Source organism: Mustela lutreola, chromosome 10 (genome assembly GCF_030435805.1).
Source record: "Mustela lutreola isolate mMusLut2 chromosome 10, mMusLut2.pri, whole genome shotgun sequence".
Lineage (NCBI taxonomy): Eukaryota > Metazoa > Chordata > Mammalia > Carnivora > Mustelidae > Mustela > Mustela lutreola.
Window position 1 is genome coordinate 44,789,070 of NC_081299.1, and position 20,175 is coordinate 44,809,244.

Here is a 20,175-nt window from a genome sequence, read left to right on the forward strand (position 1 = left end):
GTCTTTCAGAGTCTGAGATCTTATTAAACAAAATTAAATTTAAGCAGAGTCTCAAACAGAAGCTATAATATAAACATTCTAGAATGGGATTAGTATACACTGAGTGAATGCATAGATTAGGTATCTGTAAATCCATTATAATCTTAAGACTTAATAAAAGTAAAAATAGTCTAAATGGTTGAACCTGTCACATTTCAGGCACTTTGTTAGTGTTTTACTTATAAAATCTCTAATTCTTATGATAATTCTGAAAAACAGATGAGGTTAGGGTAGTACCTCAAGATCTCAGATGGAGAATTGAGGTTTGGATCTAGATATACCTGGCTTCCAAAGACAACAAAAAACAAATGCACAAAAATACTAACATAGAAAAGCTATTTGCTTTACTGAAGATAAAGGATTGTTTATTTTGTGTAGATGACCAGAAATCATGGGCTGATGTTGGTGGGATTGGGATGACACCACTCATTATGAGAGCCGACCTCTGGGATCACCTCCTCCAGGAAGCACTGGCTCCTCATACTTGCTTAGTTTCCTCCTACTGAGCTTCCACAGTCCTCTACGTATTTATCTTAATTGTTATGCTTTACTGAGTTGGTTTTAACAGTCTGTTTATGGGACTGTGTCCCCATTAGGCAATGACTGACTTGAAAACGGGAACTTTATTTTTTTTACTCTGTTTTTCTAATTTATTCCCATAAGATATGAATAGTGTTCTTACCAAATTTTTTACATGCCCTATCCTAGTCTTGGAGGTTCACAATACAAATTAATAAAGGGTTTTAAGAAGTTCCACAGAAAAGAGTTTCATTTAGCCTTAACTAAAGAAGCATTTCCCAATCTCACTTGACCACAGGGTCTTTTTTCTCGGAACACTTATTAACTTATTATGCATCTAATGCTCCAGAAAATAAATCTTGAGGAATAGTGTTCTTCCCTGACTTTCTTGAATGTTCCCTTTCTCCTCATTTTTGGGATGACAGGTAGATAATGACAGTGACACATACTGGAACCCACTAATTTTATTATATAAGATGAATCCCCCTCATACCAATTGCTGAAAGACAGTATGCTATGTAAACACAGAGATGTTAAAGAAAACTCAACTGTTAACAAGAGAATGGACTTGGCATTTCTGCTTTGGAGGGAACCATACTCATTCCAGGGATATGGGAGGGGGCCTTTCCTTGAACCCAAATCTGCTCTTTGCTTTGATTTCTCCTTTAGAACACGATTCTGTTCCTTCAGAAACATGGACTTCTTTGTCTATTCTTTCTGTTGGAGCACATAAATCCGAGTGGCGGCTCTAATATTGAGAAATACATAAAAAGGGAAAGAGTTCAACAGTTTTCTCAGTGCTAATGACAGCCAAGGGCTGAGCCCTGTGTGTTGTAAATGACAGGGCTGTCCAGGGGGTGGGAAGAAAATCCGGTGTAGGCAGTTTTTATCCCTTTTTATATTTTTTGGTTTTAAGGAGTAGAATCTTTCAGTAGCAGAAGCAGTTGCAATCAGCCTCACCTGTTTTTTTGGATCTCACAGCTCCTTGGGGACAAAGGGAAGGGAAGATGACCTGGAGAAGCAGAGGGGCAATGATGCCAAGTACTCAGCAGCCCTGCTTTCCAAAAGATGTACTATGCAGAGGTGCCTTACTTTTTATAACCACTTTGGTGTCTCTCGCCCCATGAAATGACTCCTGAAAAGTCTCTTTTTCTGTGGCCGTAAATGCCTCTACTATGATCCTCAGGAAAACACTCGTAAAACACACTCATGTGAGGAATTCAACCTTATTTGTCTCCTGGGTCCCTGGTATACTACAGACACAGGCACAGACCTATATTTATTACCAAGACATTTGGGTGTAGTGGCCCCCCAAGATTCTCGGTGCTCACTGCAATTATAAAACACTTGCTAAGGTAGAAGAATGACGATATTTTTATTCCTTGAACTGTTGTTTCTGTCTTGCTGACTCTGCTTGGTAAGTGGGTGGATTCCTAAATCAAAAACGAAAGTTAATTCTAAAATATTGCTGGTGAACATTTTCATAAAGGAGCATGACTATTGCTAAGGACCTGTCATGGAGCAGTATTACATTTTTTTGTTCCACTAAATTCTCATGATGCCCCATAAGGTAGTAGTTATTCCCTTTTTACATATTAGAAAAGTAGATATCAGAGATCAGGAGGTCACAGAGCTCCAGAATAATGGAGCCGACCCTTGAAACCAGGTCTGCAATATCTCTGACAGTGTAATAGGAAGTATGGGAGAGGTGGGGCAGTTTTAGGTCATTGCCTGGGAGGTAACACCTGCATAATGATGTGAAGGAGAGGATCTCATGGTCTGTGTGGGAAGGTACTACCAAAGGACATGGGATCAGGGAGGCATGAAAATCTGGGGCCATTAATGCAACTCATCTCCTATACTGAGCCTATAAGCAAGGACTGAGGGCAGAGAAGCAGACTAGGGGAGGAGGCAGGGTCCAGACAATACAGGGCCTTGGGGGGCATGCTAACATGGTCTCATATCATTTTAAGGCCAAGAAGAAAGCCCTGACAGGTGAATTGGACTAGCTGGTACCAGTGGAAGTGGAGACCAATGGGCAGAGTTGAGATATGTGTCTGTTGAACAGACAGAAGGATGTGGAGATGTTTTAGATGTGGGGACTCAAGGATCATGGCTGGGTCTCTGAGTTTATGGTGAATGATGGTACCCTTCCCAGAGAGAGCGAGAAGAATGGGGAGAACAGGGCCTTCAGGGGCAGGAATCATGAGTACTATTTGGAGAACTGACTTAGCAGTGTCCACATGAGGAAAGCAGAAACTACTAACTTTTCACCCAAAAAGGAATTTGTTGCTGGAAAATGGTTGCATTATAATGAGGTGCTTTTGCTTTTTATGGGCTCTTTCCTCCATTTTTTTTTCTTTCTAATTGAAAGATAATAATTAAAATATCTCCAGGTGGTGGGTATTATAGAGGGCACAGATTACATAAAACACTGAGTGTGGTGCAAAAATAAAGAATATTGTTATGCTGAAAATAAAAAAATAAATTTAAAACAAAATATTTCCAAGGCCCCTAAAACTGGTGTACGCTCAAGGTACTGTGCCTACCATGACCATGGGGTAAGTTGACTGTGCTAATGGTCCTGAAGGGACTGGAAAGCAGAGGGAATGGGATAGTGCATAGAGATGGGGAAGCCGTTGCCCCCAGTGGGTGGGAACTCACCAGCCACTCACCCACTGACTGTGAGGGAACCACCAGCTCCTGATGCCTCGCAAGGGCCCTCATTACTCTCCCAATGCTACAGCAACCTCTACTATTGATGGTGTGTAAATCAGCCTTACAGAAACTGTTGGGATCATGGCAACTGCCATTGAGTGGAAGACATCAAGGTGGCCATGGCCAGAGGTGCTGCCAAGAGCACGATTGTTTTTCATTGCTTTCCCTTCCTCATCGCATTGGAGGCTTCAGAGTCTGGGAGTTGTCACTTGCAGACCTCCAGTCCTCGTAGGACCAGGAGAACATAAGAGAGCAAATGCACGGTCAGTAATCAACAAATACCTGGCCCGTGCCTGCGAAGTCTGAGATGTCTGTGGAACATTCTACTGGAACCGTCAAGTGAGATCACCTGGAGGGGAGCATAGAGAAAGAAGAGTCAACGAACTGAGTCTAAGAATAGGATCACCATTTCCATCAGACCAGGGACGAGACACGGACAAACTGGAAAGGTAGAAAAGGCAGAGGATCAGCTGTACTAAAACCTGGTAATGGGGGGAGGAGGGCGAACGCATCAAGGTGCCTCTGGAATTCACATCACGAGCATCATGGGTAACCTTGACGAAGGTAGTTTCAATGAAATGCTGTGCAAGGACACCAAAAGAACTTTGTGTGTCCTGATTATTTTATGAAAACCCTCATGATGTGTGGATGATTACCCCACATATCCCCTGAGCCCTGGGATAAAATTCCAAACTCAGGTTTCTGACAAGGCCAGTTAGTTCTCTTTCTACTATTTCAAAAATTCATAAAATAATCACCCTTCTTCCTTTGCAAACAATGACATGGCAAAACAGAATGTTCTGATCTTCTCTTGCAGAAATTCTGGCCACGTGCAACTTGGCCCACATGGAGTCTCAAATTAAAAAACATACTTGGATACAAAATTCCACAGCCACTAGGAGTTCTCCTCGAGAGGCACTGTGAGTGTGTGCAGATGGAAACCAGAAGTGGGTATGGTCTTCTCATTACCACCTCCCCCAACACTTATTTTATCATCCTTCTCTTAAAGACCAGGGAAGATTTTGTGTTCTGATCCCTTTATTTTCAGGCAACTGCAGGGAACTTTAGATCACATCTGTCAGCTAAAAATTCCAAGGAAGCTGCCTGTATGCTAGTCGGGCTTCAGAAGATGAAAGGTCAAGTAATAACTGGTGAAGGAGAGGAGCTGCAAAAGAGGAAAATGAAAATCTGCTGAAAAACAGGGAGTTACTGTAGAAGGCTACAGAACTGAGAAGGGTCTAAGAGAACGTTCCCAGCTGATTCCAAAATGTCAGTGAAATCACTGCCCAGAATGAGCAGCACCAGCAGGAATATTAAGAGAGAGAGAGAGAGGAAGATTCCAAGGAAGAATGACGTTCTGAGGCTTTCAGTTATCTGGGGGGAAAACCAGGTACATTCCTTCTGCCAGGCCCATAATGTGTCTGTGGCCTGGATTTTGCAACGGTCTCCTAATTCATCTCCCTGCCTGGGGCACAGGGCCTCCCCCTCCCCCGCAGGACTCTGCACAAGAATAAATGTGGGGCCTTTTTGCATGGGAATCATCAGGCCCTGTGGGAGGGAGGAGAAGGAAGGAAGGGGCTGATCAAGTCTGGACGACATAGACGCAGTAAACTATGTTAGGGTTCTGCCATCAGAGCACTCGTTCGTACTCCTAACCTGGGTCCTCCACCCCTCACTAGCCGGGTGCCTTGGAAGAAGTTGCTGACCTTTCTGCACACACATTTTTCTCATCTGAAGACAATGTGATGAAGAGTGGCAACCTCTGGAGGTCGGTGTGATTTTTAGAAAAGCTACTATGGGTAAAGTATCTGGACTTGTACCTGGTACATGGGGTAAGTGCCAGCAAGGGTAAGCAAACAGTGAAAGGTAACTGCCTTGAAGCACAGTACAAACCACATGTGTGCAGCCTCTCTGTTGGGAGCCCGCATGGGGAATTTTACCAACGTCCCACTTTGATAGATCGATATGTGTATTTCATGTATTTGCACAAATGCACCTACACACACACACACACATAACCACATGCAACATGTGCATGGACAGTCTATTTAGAAGCTTGATGAAGGTAAGACACTATTAAAGGGAGTTTGTTACAGTTACATGGAAACAGCCAAGGGCCTATGCTCCCTTCCCTATCTCCCCTGATTACTCTGGTTGGAGAAGGGGCGTGTTTTGTCCTCTTCACTGAGGACTTCTCTGTGGGAAGGAGCTGAGGCACGCCTAGCAGGAATTCGGAGCAAAGGCCACACATGGAGGCTGCACCCCAAGCTGGACAGTGGTCGTCTGCCTCTGAGGTGAGGTGGCATTCTGATGACGGCCCGAGCTTCCACTGATCTCACTTCTCCCACTTTCACGACTGGCTTCTTCATTTCATCTCTCATTTTGTGGTTGATTCTTTCTCTATTAGGTTGTGATAAGATGAAAATTTTGTGGTTGAGATCAAGATGTCTGTAAGCACAGTTTCTCCCAAGGGGCCGCCCTCCTCGGCTTATGGATGGTTGCCTTCTTGCTGGGTCCCCTTCCATGGCCTTCCCTCTGTGCACCTGCATCCCTGCTGTCCCTCTCTGTGCCCCAATTTTTTCCTCCTATAAGGACACTGGTCAGATTGGGTCAGGGTCTACTCTGTTGACATCTTTTTAAATTTAATCACCTCGCGTTAAAGATGTTATTTCCAAACACAGTCATATTGTGAGGTACAAGAGGTTGGGGCTTCAACAAATGAGTTTGTGGGGGACACAGCTTATCCCATAATACTGACTCATGGGGCTTGTGTGCCTACTGGGCATTGTACCCTTTGCCAAACCTTAGAATCCTACTGGACACTGGAATGCTGACATCAGTTTTGGGGCATTATGAGCTTGACAACAGAGGAACTGCTGAAAACGCATTTTCAAAGAGATAGGACGTGGTCAATGTAGCAAAATGTTGAGACTGTGACCTACCTCAGGCTAGTACTTTGGAGTCCAACAGATGACAAGTAAAACTGTGTTTTCTTTGAATATTTACGATAACCTGAGATGCCCCTAGGACTGCTCTGGCACCCAGAGTAACCTGGAATCCAGTTTGAGAACTCTATCACATTTGGTCTTCCCAATAATTCAGAGTTACATATAATCTATTGTACTCTTTGTGAAAAGAGGAAATGGGTCATCACTAGCCGTCAGGGAGATTCAAATTAAAACTACACTGAGATATCACCTTACACCAGTTAGAATGGCCAAAATTAGCAAGACAGGAAACAACATGTGTTGGAGAGGATGCGGAGAAAGGGGAACCCTCTTACACTGTTGGTGGGAATGCAAGTTGGTGCAGCCTCTTTGGAGAACAGTGTGGAGATTCCTCAAGAACTTCCCTATGACCCTGCAATTGCACTCCTGGATATTTACCCCAAAGATACAGATGTCGTGAAAAGAAGGGCCATCTGTACCCCAATGTTTATAGCAGCAATGGCCATGGTCGCCAAACTGTGGAAAGAACCAAGATGCCCTTCAATGGACCAATGGATAAGGAAGATGTGGTTCATATACACTATGGAGTATTATGCCTCCATCAGAAAGGATGAATACCCAACTTTTGTAGCAACATGGACGGGACTGGAAGAGATTATGCTGAGTGAAATCAGTCAAGCAGAGAGAGTCAATTATCATATGGTTTCATTTATTTGTGGAGCATAACAAATAGCATGGAGGACATGGGGAGTTAGAGAGAAGGGAGTTGGGGAAAATTGGAAGGGGAGGTAAACCATGAGAGACTATGGACTCTGAAAAACAATCTGAGGGTTTTGAAGGGGCAGGGTGTGGGAGGTCGGGGTACCAGGTGGTGGGTATTATAGAGGGCACGGATTGCATGGAGCACTGGGTGTGGTGCAAAAATAGTGAATACTGTTATGCTGAAAATAAAAAATAAATTTAAAAAACAAAAAAAAAATAAAAAATTAAAAAAATGTTTTTAAAAAGAGGAAATGGGTGCTAGGACTAGAGTTGTAATTTCACTAAGGAAACACAGTTAATAAATAGGAAACCTAGGTCCATCTGCCTCCAAAGCTCAGTTTTCTCTCTATTGCTGGGACAGGTAGAGTTGATCAGCATACGACATTCAGTCCTACCTCCTTTCAACCACCATACCTCTCTGTGCTACTGAAAGCTCAATGAAAAACCACTCTTTCCAGATTCCCTTGTGGCAAAGGTTCAGGATGTAAAGTAGGGCTTGCAAATCAAATGTGCTCACAAGAAATTTTAAGGGGGGAGTAAAACAGAGGTCATCACCAGGGCTGAGATGTGGGCACTTTCTCCTCTGGTGTCAATCCAGCAACTCGCCTCTAGGCTTGACCATTAAGATCATTAAAGCACTGAGCAGACTCAGAGTCCTTTTGCTCAACTGCCACATTTCTGGAGGTCAAGGTGGTGACAGCAATGGGAGCTTCCTTGGACTGCAGCCACTGAGGCATGCTCTTGAACTCAGTTGTTTCAGTAGCTAGCCTCAAATTCTTCACTCTTTGATTGGACAGTAATAGCAGCTCTGGGGTGTGGGGGAAGAGGTGTGATTCTTGTGATGCTCTGGGGCATTCCTAGATATACAGCTACTGTCCACACTTCCAGCCTTTTTAATACTTTAGAAAGCCCTGAATTCCCTGTTAAAAGGTCTTTAAAAATTCTTGAGTGATATATGTTTCCTATACATATGTCTGAGTGATATCATTATATTGCACTATGTTAATAACTTATAGAGAAAAGCCACTACATTTGTACTAAAAAAAATAGAAAGCATAAAAGAGTATTCCAGCCATCATGGCCTGTGTGCTTAGAAGGCTCAGATGGTAGGAAATTTAGGAACACCTCAAAAAGATAGGAAATTAAATTCTATGTAAAATCCAGTGGCTATAAAAGAACATTGCTAGAAAATTAATGGGCTACCACTTATGGTTTTAGGATTCATTCAGTTTAAATAGATAGTTTCAAGAATAAACTTTGCCATATTCACACCACGAGCTTTGTGTGTGTGTGTGGTTGGGGGGGGGGGTTGATACACAGATGCAGACATCAGACTCGCACACTCATACACATACATATACCCAGATGGTGGAGTCTGTCTTTGAAACTTATGTTACCACGAAATAGAGGCTCCATTTCAACACAAATAAAATAGATTAATAAATCAAATTTGGCTGAGTATCAAGAGAATGCATTCCTCCCAATAATCCCAAAGTCAGAGTACTCCCCGAGGTTCTAGATGGACTTGAATTTGGGAAGTTATCCTTCCTATGCAACTATTCCCCACAAAATGAATTGGGTTGTGTCTTGGTAATTGCTCCCACCAAAGAATGGGGCAGCCTCTCTTTAATATCCAATCTAAATGTCATTCAGACCTAAGTTTGCCTTGTAAATCAGAGAAGGGCAGCAGGGACCTATCTGCCCTGGGTCAGTGGTGTCAGTTGGGGCCTTGGCAGGAAAATGGAAAGCACACTCAAAAGGGTAATTGAAGGGAGTTTAATGAAAGGCCTATTTACAGTTAAGGTCAGGGTTAAGGGAACCAGTGTGGGCTGGAGTTCCCTTAACTGGAGTAGTAATTAGCTCTAGCTTCTGCTAGCATACCCTCTCTCCCTGCCCATCCAGAGCAAAGGCCATCACCCACTCTAGGTCCTGAAAGGACAGGGGAGAAAATAATTACTGGGCTACAGAGCGAGCTTTAGTCATGGGCTATAGCCATAGGAAGAGAAAAGTGACTACTGATAAGCCAGCAGGGAAACGGAACTGGCAAAGATAAATATGAACAAATGCCCCCAAAGCCCATCCTACATGGCAAAAGTTTCAGGGTTTGTAGTAAACAAACAAAACTAACAAAACAGGATTCAAGATGACATACTCATCAAATGTTCTGGGTCATGTTACTTAAAATTCCAAAATTGTCTTCGCAGCTTAAAATAGGAATAATAATACCAAGGGTGTCCTAAGGATCAAAAGGAAGAACAGAGCTTAAAGTGATGTAAAAACTATAAAACACAATAAAGCCTACTTATTTTTATCACCATTACTATCCTGATCATCTTCAGAGATGCTCAATGATTTCAGAAGAATATCTGAACAAGCCATCTTAGGACAAAGATACGATTTTCCTTCATTCCAGAATATTTCATAGTTTGGTCTCTGTGGGCCACCCCTATTTAAATATCAGGGACACATGGAACTAAGTACAGTGAGGACATTTTCAGAGAATAAATAGAACTATTTACCCTTAAAAGAACTTAAGGAAACATAAGTGACACGGCTTTTTAGTCTTCGCTTTCAGTAACTCCACGCGGAAACTTGGAAAGATGTGTATTCAGAGGGTCTTTCTGTCTAAGGTGGCAGCAAACCAGCCACCACTCTCCGCTCAGGTACCCATAACAGACATTGCAAAATGCAGAGATAACATTAGAGTACAGAGAAAACATCAGAACCTTCTTCAGCATAGCATGCCAGGCAACCACTAGTAAAGAAGTGGTCAGAGATAGCCCATAGATGCATCACATTCACTATCACTGAACATTCAACTGGTCAGCAGTGTGTTGAAATCAAGTGAACACCCAGGTATTGGCTCATACCTCACAACTTATAAAGGATTCCAGTACATAAAAGAAAGTTCAGAAGAGAGCAGTTGATTTAGCGGAAGGACTCAGGAACGTTTTCCTGAAATTGAGAAGACTTAGAGGGGCCAAGAGGAAACCTTTCATTTAATCTGCAAGATTTGTGTTAAAAAGGGACAGCTAGGTTCCTGGGGCTCATAGGAAAGAACTAGAGTCAATGGGGAGAAGCATCTGAGAGGAGTATCTATCAGCTGTTTAGCATTCAGAGCTAACCAATGATGGTGTACATTTAAGTTCAGTTGAACCTGAGTGAACCTGTATCAGGTGGTTTTTTTTTTTTTTTTTTTTTTTTAATTTTTTATTTTTTATAATCATATATTTTTTATATACTCAGGTGGTTTTTAAATAAAGTAATTCCTGATTTAGGAGAGTGGGTAGGGTAGGGGACTACTAATATCCACTCCAGGTGTAGATTTCCAGAGTTCTAGGCCATTCTGGGTGTTTGGTGGTGCACACCAGCTCTCAGAGGGCAGCTTAAAGGAGAGCCATACTCACTCGCTTGGGACTCTTCTGATGGGTATAGCGTTGGCAAAGCCCCATACAGTCCATTTGCCAGCTTTATTTTATAACGTGTCAGCCAGAACTCTCCTAGCCAATATTTTGTGCCCCCAAAAGGAAATCTCATGATGCAGTAAATTATTGATGATGCTGCCAAAAAGGAATTTCACTTTTGGATCAAATTTGGATTAAATGTAGTAAATCCACAGCATTAGTTTTTAATAACCAAAAAGTTCTGTCGATGTGCGTGAAGAGAATAAAATTCCCCCTTTTAAAGCTTTAAAGGTTTGATGTAACACTTGAAAGCTGAGATGCAATCAATCATTAACAATGTTTAATATTTTCTACCTTCTAGAAATACAATACGGTCAAGGTGCTGAGGTGCGAAAACTGGCCAAAGTTCAAATCTCATATTAGATGAAAATCACTTTTGAAGTATCATTTTCTTGCCCACATTTCAGTTTAGCTATTTCTTCACTATATCACCTTTATTCATCAAATGAAAAGACCTCGCCTGATCCTTGGGTCTCTAGGTACAAGGAGGGAGAAAGAGGACACGGTGAAACACATACAAGAAAAGAAACATTAGAGCTCCCAATTTCTGTATAAAATGACCCAACAGCAAAATGGGATTAAGAGTCTCCATATGGAAGGACTAGGTATCTATGTAAATATGAGCAAACAAATTTCTGCAATGCTGCCACTTTTTTTGGGACAAGCTTGAGGCCCTGGATTCTTTCTTATTTATCTGTTTCCTCAACTCAGCCCAGGGCTCAGAACACAATGGGGATCAATAGATACACAGTGAATTGCATAAAATACAAACTCCCAAATCCTCCCTTCTCGGTGCTCCCAGAGTATTCAACGTATGAGAAGTGTCTTGTTCATTTTTCTTCTTTCTTATGTGTGTGTCTCTTGTGACCTCCTGTGAGGTTCTTGACAGCCCAAAGCAGGACACCTTATGTCATTGTTTCCCAGTGTTTAATTCAGTGCCTGCTGGGCACTCCTTTAATATTTGTTTCCTTGGTGAGATCACACACATATATTCAAATAGGCTTTACCAAAGAACAGCAGTGTATGACAAAGAATAACAGATTTCAGAGAGGCCGGGGTCCTACATTGGCCATTTACGAACTCCAGAAACATGGACAACTATTTATCTTCATTTATAAAAGGGGGAGAATAATCATTTAAATATACAATGTTGGGGTGCATGGATGGCTCAGTGGGTTAAAGCCTCTGCCTTCGGCTCAGGTCATGATTCCAGAGTCCTGGGATGAATCCCCGCATGGGGGGGTCTCTGCTCAGCAGGGAAACTGCTTCCTCCTCTCTCTCTGCCTGCTTCTCTGCCCACTTGTGATCTCTGTCTGTCAAATAAATAAATAAAATATTTTTTAAAAATATATGATGCTTGTCATTTACAAAGTACTTTCATACATACGTTAATTCTATTTAGTGTTTATCTTGCCAGGTATACCCAAATGTATAACAGTAACAATTATGAGTGCCACACATTCTTACGTTGAAAATATCATTTAATTCTTTCTGCCCCATCCTGATGGCCATATACTTGCTAGCACACCTCTTCCTGCAGATGTAGGAACTGCTGTGGCCCATCTTCCTTTCAGAGCAGAACTGATGCCAGACTTGACCTTCTCCTCCCACCCCCATCACCCTCTGTAGATCTCTTCTCTCATTAGTTGTCAGTTTTATCTATCCTATCTGCCCGAACCTCCTACCTCCATTTCCTTGTCATGGCCCATTGGCTCAGTGATGGAATTTCAGACCACTCAAATGGGCTATGATCTAGCTTTCCCCTAAGTTACTCCTTTCATGATCTGTTGATAGACTCCATACATAGAAATTACAAGCAAGAGGTGCCTCTCCAAACTTCTGAGACATTGAGATTTCCTTAGAAGCACAGTGAGGTGGGTATCATTGCCCCATTCTTCCAATGAGGAAACCAAAGCTTGGGACAGTAAAGAACGTTGTTCAGAGACACAGAGCTAGTGAGTGGCAGATCCAGAATTGGAACCCAGGTGCTCTGAGATCCAATCCTGTGCCATTTCCCAAGTACATGTTTCTTGCTCATATAGTGAACTGGGTTACTGTGTTCTATGCATTTAGTACTTCAGTAGTAAAAACAATGCATCATACTGGTAAATTATGTGGTGGTAAAAGTTCTTTTCTGTACTACCTTCTCATTTCTAAATGTACCAGAATGAAGTGAACTCTTATTTCTCAGGAAGAGCGCAGGAGAATTCATCTCCCTACACTACGGAGGCAGCGTGACATGTAGAGAGAGAAAAGGCTTAAGAAGCAGACCAGACAAATCACAGTATACTGGCTTGATGGCCTTGAGCAAGTTATTAACTCCCTGGGGGCATTTCCTTATGTAGAAAATGAGAATAATATGTGTCAAATTATATGTCGTAGTTCTCTGGGTGGTAAGGAATGAAAACCATATTTTTAAACACCTTGGCAAATCAACAAATCTAACTCACGATCTTTTCTGTTTCCTAAATGACTATCTCCTTCTACCGCCAATAAAGAATACTTTTAAAGAAAGAACTGACTCTGCCATAAAACCCTAAATCCTAAATCCTAAATCCTAATTACAGAGTTCCAAAGAAGACAGAATTCTGCTTTGTTTGGGGGTTAACACCTTCATTAAGATGACATTTATGGAGAAGAGTTGTGATGAAATCAAGGACCCGTCTAATTCCTTTTTGTGGATTCATTATCCAAGGAAGAGTAGAATCCACTAGCTGCCAAAGCCCTGAGTAGAAGCATAATTTCAAAAGCTAAACCGACTTACCACATAAGAGCAATACAATTGTAACCTCAGAGTTATTCAACCTCAGATGGAGAGAAATGACATAGAAATATGAGTTACATAAGTGAGGAGCCCAAGCCAGCTTGCAATATTTTCCAAGAATTTCTTTATAAAAGCCATGGAAAATATATTGAACAGCTATTTTAGCCTTAACAGTGTGTGTGGCAGAGTACCTCACAAAATCTTCTGACGAGTTTTTGCTGCTATGTTATTGTAAGATCTGTGTTTTATAAATTTTTCATAGTCAATTAATTCAGAAAGACCCTCAGACATGATCCCAGGCAATATCTCCTCAGCTCAGGCTGCTTGAGGAAGACAAGGAGGGGGGAAAGAAAGGTAGTAGACAGTTCTGGAACATTCTACCTCACAGGGTCCTAGTAATATTGAATAAGTTTATACTAGAACTCTTTATTCACCCAAATGTTAGCTTCTCCAAGAAAACCAGCATTGAATTCAGTTACAGTATCAACTGTCGAGGTTGTGTTTCTTTGTAAGTTCTTTCTCCTCTGCCTATCTGTGAGTCTGTGTCTTTGTACTGGACACCACCCTGCCCCTCTTCTCCTCTCATTCTTCTTTACAAGCCATTCATAGTCACTGTTTCGGCCTCCAACTCTGTAGATAATTTTTAAATCTGCAGCTCAGGGGTGCCTGGGTGGCTCAGTCTGTTAAACATCTGACTCTTCATTTCGGCTCAGGTCAAGATCTCAGGGTTGTAAGATCGAGCCCCACAATAGGCTGCCACTGGGCGTGGAACCTGCTTAAGATTATCCCTCTTGGGACACCTGGGTGGCTCAGTCAGTTAAGTGTCTGCCTTTGGCTCAAGTCATGATCCTGGGGTCCTGGGACTGAGTTCAATTCGGGGTCCCTGCTCAGCCAGGAGCCTGCTTCTCCCTCTGCCTGCTGCTCTCCCTGCTGGATTTAAGATTTAAATAATCTTATTTAAGAAAAAAAAAAAGATTTTCTCCCTTTCCTCTGCCCCCTCTCCTCTCTTAAATAAATAAATAAATAAATAGACACATAGATAATGAATAAGTGAAAGTAAATCTGTAGTTCAGAGCTGTCTTGAGTGCCCAATGTCATAGATTGGATTTCTGAACATGTCCTCCTGACACTGAACAGAAAACTTCAAAAACTGAATCCGAAACTGACCTCCTCAATTTACCACCAACTCTTTTCTCCCCTTGACAATCAGTCAAATAAAAATATAATAAACCACTAATGTTTACTTACAGTTTTATTTTTTAAACACACTTCAGTTAGGGTCAAAGTAGAGATTTAAAATGTAATTTAAGGTAATAAGAATTCTCAAAAAGTACTACACTCAAAATCAGAATAATTTACAGCATGATTGCTTTCCTTTTTTTTAACATAAACTTTGGGAAGTATAACTTCTGTGCAAGTGGCCTCCTTTCCCAGAAGGTAACGGAATAACAATTCCATTCTACTTATTCTCTTCCCTTTCATGACCTGAGATCTAGGAGAGAATAAGTGTGAAAAATTGGTATTCATGCACTGGATGGTAGAGAGCACAGGACAGAGAGAAGGGAAACAAACCTGTGAATGTGCAGCTTACCACCTAGAGATGAAGTACAAGTGGGGAAAGCTCAAATAGGTCAGAAAGTGGCACACAAGGTAGCTAGAATTTGAGGGACACAGCACCAGGGTGAAGAAAGGTACACCCAGAGATAGCTCCAGAGGGCTGCAGAGAGGTCCTTTGAATTCTTGGGTGAGTACCATTGTACGCATGCACAAAAGGAAATTACCCAAAGTCAGGAAAGAATCATATAGAGGACTGACATGGTGTATGGGCCAACCAAACAGAAATGGAAAGGCATTATAATAATTGGGATACCAGGTCAAGTTCTCAGAAGGGTGGGGCGCCTGGGTGGCTCAGTGGGTTAAAGGCTCTGCCTTTAGCTCAGGTCATGATTCCAGGGTCCTGGGACTGAACCCCACATTGGGTTCTCTGCTCACCAGGGAGCCTGCTTCCTCCTCTCTCTCTGCCTACTTGTGATTTCTGTCAAATAAATAAGTAAAATCTTAAAAAAAAAAAAAAAAGTTCTCAGAAGGTTATCACCACAGCAGTGGGGCTGAACTAGCCCTACACATAAAGCTACTCTGGACATGTTTTAACAAAGCTTAAAAGCAAACACTGAAAGGATTCAGTTGTTCCAAATAACAGCATACAAGAACAAAATCCAACACTACAACAAGAAATGTAACAAAACTCAGCATCTAACAACATAAAACCACAATGTCTGGCATCCAATATCATATTAACAGGATAGTAGAAACCATAATCAGGGGGCAATTAACCAATAAAAACAGATCCTTACATGACAGAGATCATGAAACCATCAGACAAGAATATTAAACATGTTCCGTATTGTCAAGAAGACAGCAAACCCATAAACAGGATGATAAGAAAAAATACAAGATATAAGAATAAGACTCAAATGGAATTTCTAGAAATAAAATCATATGCCTAATTAAAAAAAATAGATTATATCCTAAAGAAGAATTAATGTGAAGATCTAACAACTAAAATTGCCTAAAATTTGGGACACCTGGGTGGTTCAGTCCATTGAGCAGCGGACTTTTAATTTAGGCTCAGGTCACGATCTCAGGGTCCTGGGATCAAGCCCCACATTGGATTTTGCACTCAGTGGGGAGTCAGCTTGAGATTCTCTTTCTCCCTCTTCCTTCACCCTCTTCCTCTGCTCAAAAACTCTTTCTTTCTTAACTAAATAAAGCTTTTTTAAAAAATGCCCAAAATGAAGAGAAAAGAAATGACCAGAGCATCAAGAAAGAACAAAGAAAATAACCTTCAAAATGAAAGATATTGCCGGAACGTTTCAAACTAACAAAGCAGTGTGAAATTCATTTCCAGCAGATCTGCACTGTAAGATATGTTAAAAAGATATTCTTGAGGCAGAAGGCAAATGTTACCAGATGGAGATTCAGACCTAAATTTTAAAAAATGAGTCCCAGAAATCATAAATATATAAAACATTTTTTCCTGTTTATTAATGTCTTATAAACAATTAACTTTATAAAATTTTTTAAAACGCATTAAATAGTGTTATTTAGAGCATAGGTAAAGTAAAATGTATGACCATTCTAGCCTAAAGTAGAGGAAGGGGAAATTGAAGTATGCTGCTCTAAGTTTCTTACAGAGCACATAAAATGGCATAAAAATAACTTGAAGGTGAACTGTAGTAAGTTAGACAAGAATACATCAAGAAGAAATATCAGCCCCCTCCAAAATGCATGCATATAACAAAAGAGCTTTTAAATATATGAAGCAAAAACAGAATTGAAATTAGGAACACAAGAATCCACAAGTGCAGTTGAGAGTTATAAGAATCCACAAGTGCAGTTGAGAGTTTCAAAACTCTGCTCTCAGAAAATGATAGAACATGTAGATAGAAAATCAGCAAGGAATAAGAATTTTAAAAAAGAAAGAAAATCACCAAGCCTATGAAAGACTTGAACAACACTCTCAACCCACTTGACCTCAGTGAAATTTATTGGACACTCCACCCCAACAGCAGAACGCAAGTTCTGCAACAAGATTGATCATATCCTGGGCTACATATCAAGTCTCAATAAATTTAATCAAACATATGTTATCTGACCACAGGAATTTAAACTAGAGACAAATGTCAAGAAGATATTGAAGAATCTCCAAATATGTAGAAACTAAATAACCCACTTCTAAATAATCCATGAATGAATGAAGAGATTCAAAGTCAAATTAGAAACTATGTTGAACTGAATGAAAATGAAAACACAACATATCAAAATTTACAGAATACAGATAAAGCAGTTCCTAGAGGAAATTTATAGCACTAAATATGCTATAAAATAGGGGTCTCAAAATGAGACCATTTCTTCTATTTAAGAAACTAGAAGAACAAATGAAATTACATGCCATTAAATGCACTCATTTTAAATGTACAGTTCAGTAAGTTATAATAAAGTTATATAATCCATGTATAGACCACTATAATCACCCCCAAAGTATCCTTGAAGTTATAGTATCACTACCGCCAGCATCACTAATACCATCCCAGGGTGACAAATGATCTGCTCTCAGTCATTATAGATGACATTTCCCTATTGTGGAATTTCATAAAGTGCATTAATATGGTACTCACCTCTTGCATTTCTGCTTTCTTTTTTTTTTCTTTCTTTTTTCTTTTCTTTCTTTCTTTTTTTTTTTTTTTTTTTTTTTTTAGCAAGTTTTTGAGATTCAATCTTGCTGTTGTGTTCCAGTGATTTGTTCCCTTTTACTGCTGAGTGATTTCCCATTATGGGACTATATCACATGTGTTTTTCTATTTGCCTGTTGATGTGTATTTTGATTGTTAGACTGCAAATTTTGATTACTACAGCTAAAACTGCTCTGAATATTTGGGAACAAATGAGTCTGGGACTTCATCTGAAACTGCACATTTGCTTGGCTTCCCCTCCTTCCTTATCCTGGTTCTTCGGTTCCCTTACTGGTATCTTCAGGGATACTTTATTAATTAATCATTTGTGCCTGCATCCTTGGCACAGAATCTAGTTCTTTTTTTTTAATTTCTTTTTAGCATAACAGTATTCATTGTTTTTTTGTACCACACCCAGTGCAGAATCTACTTCTGAAAGAACCCAAGCTAAGACATCACCTGAGGCAAATGCATTTCAGTATGATGCTTATCTTAAGATCCTCCCTGCCACTCCTCATCGCCTCCAGACTAATAAGAGATCAAGTGGCTTGCACAGTCCTAGCAGGGAATTACAGTCTGCTCCAGGAAATAGCTTCTTGCTACTAACGTTCACAGGAACCAGGGAGCATGCATAGAGGAGGACCTTGAGGTTTGGGATCTGAGAAAGTAGACTATAAAATCGGATAGGTGAGAATTTATTGATTCAAGATTCAACATTTTTGCAAGAATATATGGAGTTGGTCCCAGTTCACTGGCTTGAACCTGACAAAGGACAATAATGAGATGGAGACGCAAGAATTGCTTTAGCATACCATAAGGAAAATGGTCAGGCAGTAAGGGAGTTGAGAATATTAAAATGGATTTATTAGGTGAGAACAGAATTTCTACTATCTGTGTTCCCAAGGAGGGCCCCCAAGGACATTCATGTTACTAAGACAATCTACACTAGCACAAAAGCTATTGGCATTTTTTAGAAATTCAGTGGCGACTATCTACTATAGGCCAGAGTAGACAGCGGAGGTGCTTCTGGAATGGTAGAGGCCAGAAAACTGTATTCAACCATCAGAGACGAAGTGACCATAATTACCAAAATGGACAGCAAGCCTAGAGTTGCCAGTCGGATGCTCTGGCTTACAAAGATCCAGAGCAATAGATAATACATCTTGAAATTCCTAGGGGTGAAATAGGCAAACAACAGACCAGGATGATGCTCAAATTGTATAATTACAAAAAAAAAAAAAAAAAAAATGAGGCTGGAAAGCAAAAATCTGATTTCATTTGCTGCTGTGGGAAATTATGGTCCCCGACCTCATTTCCAGTTCTAAGACAGTTCAAAGAACCAGCCCCTATTGACAGAAGAGATCCCCTTGTTGAAATTCTCTATGATATCACAAGATATATATATATATATATATATATATATATATATATATATATATGACAAATATTCTGGTGATTTGTCCATAAACATGTGCCATTTTTTCTAGATAGAGGGTATTGAGAAAGGAGAATACCTAGAACATTCAAGGGATATTGGGTCAGAGATCAGAGGTGACACACCTGGATGGCAGGTAGCCTCGATTTTCCCAAAAAGCAGGGCTTGAGACAGGGATTTCTTATATGTAGTTTACTGGCAAAAGAAATATCAAATCAGAGTAGGGTCAATAGGAATAATGGAGCAGAAAAGGAGGGAAAAAAAACCAATCCAATGGTATGTTACCAAGTTGGTCCCTAAGGGGGCAACTATGACTTGATCTTGCCAGAGACCCTCTGAAGAATAATTTAGGATGAATCTTCAAACTGTCCACTGAAGAATGAAAAAAAGGAATATTTACCTGCCAGTTCTCCTCCCCCATTTGTCAAGGGTCACCTTACTGCTTTAGTCCCCCAACACTTCTTTGTTCTTTGCATCAGAATGGCTGGTGCTCTTACTTGGCAAGTATCCCAAAAGGCAGGTCTGAGAATCCCCTGGGCAGAAAGCAAGAGATACTCAGTGCTGCTTTAGCAGTAGGGACTAAACCTTGTTTTATTAACTCTATTTCAAAGCCTCAGAGATTGTGGCTGTCTACCTTTCTGAAGGAGACTCCATTAAAGAATGGATTTGCATTTCTTCTGTCTTGGGGATGAGGTGAGGGCATTACTGGGCTCCATATTGCAGAATATGGGAGGCAGATATGAGGCAGGCAGTAGAGGATCTTATTTACAAGGGGTGGACCATATCAGACATCTCTGATATACTACTTCAAATCCCCTTGACCTTGTTTATCTCTTATTCCAGTAAGCACTGTTCTGGGTAATCTCAGACTGACTTATTGCCAGTGCAATCTGACAGAGCCTCATGTCAAATCTGCACCATGCACCTCTCCTTCTCTGGTTTCTCTCTTGATCCTGAGGCATGAAATGTGCTGGGGCTAAGCACAGAATCCACATAGGCAAAACCCGGAAGTGAGGCAAAGTTCACACTTCTCAGGGTGAAACTGGAGCAAACTGCAGGGAGAGAGTTGGATAAGTTCTTCTCCTTCTCTCTCCATATTGTGGGTAATATGGAAATGCATCACATATGATCCTCAATCAGTCCTGTGGGATCAGACAATTAATAACCCCTAGCTGTGACCCACCCAATAACACATCTTTTGGTTGTCTCTCTCTGCTTTTCTCCCCAGTGTGAAAGAGCTGTTCCTACCAAATCACTCATATATAAGCCACCATATCTTAAGCTCTGAATGTTG

At 40.9% G+C, this 20,175-nt stretch overlaps 1 long non-coding RNA gene across 3 annotated transcripts in view; it reads right to left on the reverse strand.

Annotated features, from left to right (window-relative positions):
• Positions 1–1,028: 1,028 nt before the first annotated feature.
• LOC131809425 (uncharacterized) overlaps positions 1,029–20,175 on the reverse strand; it is an 86,600-nt gene continuing 67,453 nt past the window's right edge. For 2 of the 3 annotated variants that reach the window (XR_009345167.1, XR_009345166.1), the window contains 2 exons: positions 3,559–3,625; positions 1,029–1,991 (listed from right to left, as the gene is read on the reverse strand). This is a non-coding gene — a long non-coding RNA (uncharacterized LOC131809425). Of the gene's footprint in view, positions 1,992–3,558; positions 3,626–19,281; positions 19,415–20,175 lie in introns of all 3 variants that reach the window. The other variant, XR_009345165.1, reaches the window with a different exon arrangement.